Source organism: Ornithodoros turicata, chromosome 1, assembly GCF_037126465.1.
Source record: "Ornithodoros turicata isolate Travis chromosome 1, ASM3712646v1, whole genome shotgun sequence".
Classification (NCBI taxonomy): domain Eukaryota; kingdom Metazoa; phylum Arthropoda; class Arachnida; order Ixodida; family Argasidae; genus Ornithodoros; species Ornithodoros turicata.
Genome location: NC_088201.1, coordinates 161981852 through 161988628, shown reverse-complemented (window position 1 = coordinate 161988628; position 6777 = coordinate 161981852). Strand labels below are relative to the sequence as shown.

The 6777-nt window shown below is 43.3% G+C and overlaps 1 long non-coding RNA gene across 2 annotated transcripts; it reads left to right on the top strand.

The window, feature by feature from the left end:
- The first annotated feature begins 367 nt into the window (after positions 1-367).
- Positions 368-4529, top strand: LOC135372183 (uncharacterized). 2 transcript variants are annotated; one of them, XR_010415863.1, is made up of 4 exons: positions 368-414; positions 2741-2798; positions 3853-3909; positions 4338-4529. It is a non-coding gene; the product is annotated as an uncharacterized LOC135372183 (long non-coding RNA). The 2 variants fall into 2 exon arrangements; XR_010415864.1 differs by lacking the exon at positions 368-414 and adding an exon at positions 535-554.
- The last annotated feature ends 2248 nt before the right edge of the window (positions 4530-6777 follow it).

Sequence of the window (6777 nt, the reverse complement as noted above, 5' to 3'; positions counted from 1 at the left end):
GTGTTTAGCATATGTACTTTGGAGGAGCCTCGTAAATTTTTCTCTGATGCGGATTCGCATGGACTATTTCGGTGTCTCAACTTTGCCTGCATCAGATTTAGTGGCTTGTGAATCTACCTTTCGGGGCAAATGAAATTGTCCATGCCACATTGATTCCCATTTTGCACCCCCTGCTTTTGTGAAACTGATACCAATAAGATGTATGCAAGTTTATAATAATGGGGGTGAGTCACATCAAGTGTTGTGCGAATTCGGCTGCTATCGCGTGCGGGGTTTTTCTGGAACGAAATACATCACAGTCCAGCTCTTATCATCGGAAGCAGGCTTTTCCAGGAATATCCCTAATCGAGCGTATCATAAAAAGGATCTCCGAACAGTTGAGCTTCTATCACTTCCTCTGCACACAACTCATTGGTGAGTACATCTTTCTGTCCTGTTTCGTGCATTCCATACTCGTGCACGTTGCCGCCTGTGAGGTGTTGCCTGTGTAGAAGACGGAAATGTTCACTGGCCGTTATCAATGCTGTTATTCTGGAAATTACTAACAAAAAAACGTTTAGTAGTAAAATGATCATTTTAGGCTATTTTAGCTTCCCAGTCGGACGCCTTCTCTCGCGCGTTAACAAAACAAACCCCATCAAAAAATAAGTCAGAGACTAAAATTCATTCCGATGCAGATGCTCCTAACCTAACTTTTGGAATTACCTTCCTGTACTTGACATTGTTTTACAATCTGTTCCCTGTACACATTCAACGAATGTTTGAAGATGTGCCATAGCCAGCGACCTAAACAGCAGTAAAAGACAGAATTGTTCACCGGCCGACATAAATGTTGTTATTCTGGAAGTTAGTAACAAAATCATATTAAATGTTAAAATGATCGTTTTAGGCTATCTTGGCTTCCCAGTCGGACGTCTTTTCTCGCACGGTAACAGAACAAACGCTTCAAAATATAAGTCACAGAGAAAGGGATTGCTTCGGATGCAGATGCCCCTAACCTAACTTTTGGAGCTTCGTGTACATGATATTGCTTTAAAATTAGTTCAGGCTACGCTTTCAACAAATAGTTGAAGATGGGCTATAGTCTGCGACCTAAAGGCACACATTTCTCACCAACGCATCCATCGTCCATTATTAAGTTGATTTACAGATGATATTGCCAACGAGTTTTGCTAGTTTGAAGCTGACTAGATTGCTTTATAACTCCTTTGATTGGGTACACAGACATTTTCCCATTTGTGCATCGTTGCATGTGAAGAACCCGGCTCGCACAGCCAGACAAGGGCAACGCAACGAACTTTTTTGATGAGCTATTCAAAGTCATCCAAGGAATGCAAGTTTTTGACGAACGCTGGATTGTTTAAATTTTCCATTTGCTCATGGTCTCTTCTTGCATGCGTACCACGTCGCTGAACACACAATATTTCTACTCATTGCTATTAGATTCTTTATTGAAGTATTTATTATGATAGGGATATAATACATGTTATGTGTGTCTAAACCCGATCTAAACCCGATCGTGTGTCTAAACCCGATCCTAAACCGAAAGTAGCGTTCGGTGCTTTTTTTCTGTCTATTTTTTTTATCTGGCGCTCTCGAAATGGCACGCGGCGCTACGGGAAAAACGTTTTGGTAGGCTGCGGTTCCAAATAAATCCCGCCATTGGGTGTCGCAATGGAGCTCGCGACGAATCATTGGAACGTGATGCATTCAGTGCGCGTTACGGTTGCGCAAAGGTTGCGCATCATGACCCTGGCCATTATATCACGAGGATGTCGTTGAAAATGATCGATAAGTGTGCTTCCTACACGAGAGTAATACTCTGAGTTATCTCATTCGTTAAGCAGAGATCTACATAAAGTGGCAAATTTTCCTGCAACAGATGCACCCAACAGAAGTTGCAGTTTTTACAGTTGAGTTGGCTTGCTCCAATATCTTCTCACATAGCGAGCGAAGTGAACTTTCCCTGATGAAACAAGACTGAGCATGGGCTACACAAATTAGACGAAAATGCACAACGAATCTGCAACCCGAAATTTTATCGGAAGTGAACTTTTGTTCCAGGGTTTCACGGGATTCTTTACATGGAATCCTAATTCAAGTTCAGACATTTGAAGGGATGTAAACCGAAATGAAGTTCTCGATGTCGTTGTTGTTGAAGGAACGTGAGAAAGATTGATAATGCACACGACATTATAGTCAGTGTTCCCTATAGCCTATGCAAATGGATCTAGCGCAAAATGCGCGTTAAAATGACATGTAGGATTTACCGCACTATCCATTCGAAATATATATTATGATAATATCGCAATAAAATCATATAATATATGTAAGAGGGACTCCCACCTGGCTCGTGAGGTCAAATTAGAGGCTGATGAAAACGAAGCCAGCACGCTATACGGTGTCTGCCTTACTTGTGTTGTGCATATCGATTTCACTGTTGGGTACTGTACTGAGCTCTCTTCTCTGAACCCTTGCTCGACTCTGAAAGGAACACCGCAGGATAATATTACTCTGCGGTGTCTCTCCGCTGGGTTAAGACCTACGGAGTTACGTGCAATGCAATACCAGTGCGTGATACAAATTGCCTGCCCCTGTCGTCGTCCTTCAGCTACGGTTATACTAAGCGTCCGTTATTGAGATGCTTTTCTGATTGTTGATAATTTATTTCTAACCACTACACATGTATTTGAATCACAGAAAAAGGGTCGGTGTAACATTGATAACCCTTCACTTCTAGCCACCGATCAAGATGCAGAAGGCCGTCGTTATCATCCTTGTGCTGGCCTTTGCCACCGGTAAGACTTATATCTGTAAGACTTAATACGCGCGCAATAGGTTCTACTTCTATGTTTCAAATATATGCTGCCTCAACTGTAAGTGTCATACAATTCGTTCTTTGGTTCGAGCAAGCTCACATGCAGGGTCACATTTTTTGGGGGTTTCCTGCATATCCGCATTTGCAGAAATAAAGGGGAGATGTGAAGTGGTAGTCGAAATTTACCGTTTACCTAACAGATGAAAAGACGTGTTTACGATATCCCTCACAGTCGCTTCGTTCTTTGTCTCTTTCTCATTAGGCCACTAAAGGGGCATTCGACCAAGATGTTGTGCTACTTGGGCAATTTGTTTAGCGCATCATGGCCATAGTTGCTTATGCGCCATTAAACACCAACCCATCATCATCATCTGTGGACCAACGTTCGGTCGCGCATCACTTAACCCTTATGAAAATTAATTTGGCCAGTCTATTGACTTTATTTGGACATCCTTTAGCCCTTTTGGCCTTTCTTTTAACTTTGACTTTCTATAGACTATAGTCCAAACAGTGGCAATAGACTTCGTTTAGCCCTCATTTGTCCTGGATGTCCAAACAGGCTATCCAAAGCAAGTCTATTGACTTTATTTGGACCTAATTTCTTTAGCTCTAATTTGGACCTAATTAGCTCTTCGCGGATATTGGATGACAATTCCGGATAGGTAGTAGGGGTCTTAGCCTGTCATACCAAGCGTATGCATCAACACAGCCAATGAAGTTGAAACATCGCTTGAGTTTACCAGAAAGTGCTCAAAGCCTCTTGTCGAAAATGGAGAGGGGAGTGGATGCCGTTAAGCGCACGGGAAGGGAACGGGCCAAAGCGAGTTCGAACCACATTCAGTTCAGTAATTCAGGGTAAACAGTTAAGGAGTTGGCAATAGCTCTCAGAGCATGCCTTCATTACATGACACCTCTTACATACAGCTGTAATTAGCTTTCTAATCTACAGAGATAAAAACAGACATGTGGCACTTAGAGTAAGAATTATGTGGCCTTCAGCACGCAGTCTCTGTAATTCACGTGCCTCCCCGCAGTTACATTGGCCCAGTCCCACGAAGAAGCTGAAGAGGCTTCACACTTGAGACTTCGTCGTAAGTACAGTATCATGAATATCTGTCAACGTTTCACAACGCATAAACGTGCTTCCTACTTCCAAACGAGATGAGCGGTCCAAGAAAACAGACATGTTGATTGAAATATCAGGGAACAGCGATCATCATACTGTTATTACTACTTCAATTATTTATTTAGCTCTTTATTGAGTTGTTTTTAAGCCGCTTGATATAAATCACAATCAAACCGAATTTGAGGTCTTGTTAACCTTCAAGCTCTAAAGGACAAGTTGGTTTCGCATGTTCGTAAACTTCTCCACAAAAAACGCGTGCCATTGTTCGTGTGAGAGGTTAGGCCTACTTTATATCCGCACTTACACGATGCATCGAGAAGAGTGTCCTATCGTCCTAGCAAACAATCCGTTGTTTGGTCGCCATTTGATTACATATTCCTTGTACCCTTATAGGTGCCTTTCGCTGTCCAGTCAACCACTATGAGTGTCACAAGCACTGCACGTCCATTCAAGGATACAGGGGCGCATACTGCGGAAAATACATGAAAATGAGATGCAAGTGTTACTGAAGTATGTACGCCCTATAATATGTATAACATCTATTTAAGGGACATGGTGGGACTAAATAAAGGACGTTATAGTGGCTCCCTTGTTTTGAATTGCATGTACACCCGAGTAATGGTATCCATTACATCACTCTCGCATAATACACAATCAAGCTTGTGGAAGCCACTCTCTTGTAATGGTGATGGTGGGAGGCGAAGGGGCTCGCCGTTGTCGGCCTTACAGAGGTGAGCAATGTCACAACAGACACCCTGGGGAAATGTGCGTCCTGGGCCGACTTCTTGTAGTGCGCCAAGGAAGAAGAGGGGACAGCCAATTACCTGCCCCGTAATTTATTACTGCACGCATTCCTTACTGCCAACAGCTCCTTAAAGGAAGTGACAATTAACATAACTCAAACTCCTGCTTCATTTGTGCAGCTGTCCACGAAGAGTCACCGTGCAAAATATTTCCGATGTGCGGCATATTGTCACTGCGCAATAAAATTTACAACAGACAGTCTGAGAACGGCAGTTGCGGGCGAGGGCCGCAAGCCACGCGTGACGTAGAAGCTGCTCGGTGCCTTTTTTCTTTTTCTTTCGCCTCCGTCTTTCGTCTTCTTTCTTTTTCTTTTCATTCATCTCGGCTCACACGCCGTTTATACATGTTTCAGCTGTGCCGTTGGACGTCACTGGTCACGTGCAATAGCCCGTGATACGTCACGCCGTCTTCGGCTTCGCTTCGGCGCTCTTCGAATGTGGAGAGGGTTCTTTAAAGGTGTGTGGAACAGAGCCTTGCGCGTGCTGTCTGGGTTATCTGCGCTCATCGTTCTTTCGCAGCAGCTCATTTTATTTGTTGAAGAAGACTTTGCAGCGAAAAACTGAAAATATTTTTGGGGTCACTTCCATGCTCCTTTAACTTCGGCATTACTTCGTACCGTATCGCTACAGAAGGACGACACGACTCGTGCGGGCAGAGGAACAGAAACAGAAAACAGAAAAACAGAACGCTCATTTACACAATGCGACTATGTTTTCCAAAAATTGCGGCAGAAATCGCTGTGCAGATCGCGGATGAAATGTGATAGCATTTGCCCTAGCAGCGCAACATCTTGGCTCAATATTCGTCCAATATTAGTCTAATCCTGGGCAGGAATTGCCAATCTTGGCCCAACATTGGTCCAAGACAGGATGAATTCTGCGCGAAGATTTTGTGCTGCTGGGGTATGAGCTCATCGAGCATACTTCGATGATGGACAGTAGAGACGTGTGGAGATTGAAGTAGCTGACATGCTGACGTGTTGCCGTGCTGAGCTTGCGTGTTAATGCCCCGACGAAGAAGCAATCTATAACTCTGAACGAAACTAATCTTGCCACAGATTATAACCCTTATTTCGCGAAATGCAGTGCAGCGCGCATATAAGACCTGTGGCCATTTCGTGAAAATCTGGGATCGTGAAATTAGTTTTCTCTATATATTTTTTCTGTATAGTACGCTTCAACGTCGATTATGTGGTGAGACGCAGGGAAGGTTATCCATATATTCTGCAGGGTAAGTTCATAGCGGAGTCGTGCAAGGAATTGAAATTCCGTGTGTACGTGAGTCTCGGAAAGGGTCTTTGAACTTCATATCTCAGGGAGCGGTCCTGTTTTGTGTATGGGAGGTGTTTGTTCTTCCATCTAGTATTTCCTGTAGAGACAACAAGCACTGGAAAGGTATTTGATTCCCCTTATTTCCTCTGCGGAAATAAGGACATAGAACTTTCGATTCAATGCCTCGAAACAACAGAGAAAAGCGAGCTCTGGACACGAATAGAAACGATCAAAACGACCAACGGCGTGTAAAACTGTAATATCTTGTGTTGTGGAAGTCATTACCTCCATCGATGGAAGACCGAAGCTGATTATTTAGCAGCTGTCGGATGATGCGCTGCTTTCTAAGAAGTTCGAAAAATAGAATTGTGAAGATGTCGGCACAGTTCCCTTAGAAGCCGACCCAGGACGCACATTCCCCCAGGCAGAGTTGTACGTAACGCGTTACTAGTAATTGCGTTACTAATAATCAATTACTTTTTCAGTAATTTTTTAACGTAATCAATTAATTTTGTGACCAAATAATTTTCTACACAAACTCATTACAATTTGCGGTAATGAGTTACTGAGTAATCGATTACTTTTTTAACCTTCTGTCAACAATGGCAACCCTTTTCAGCAAGCCAATCTGTTCTTCTCTTCCACCACGAGTTCGACTGAAGGAATGACGCAGTGTGACGGCCGTCTCTAGTCCATACTAGAGTCACTACGTGTTCCATGCATACCACAGTGATACGATATTATCTTACAACCGCGGC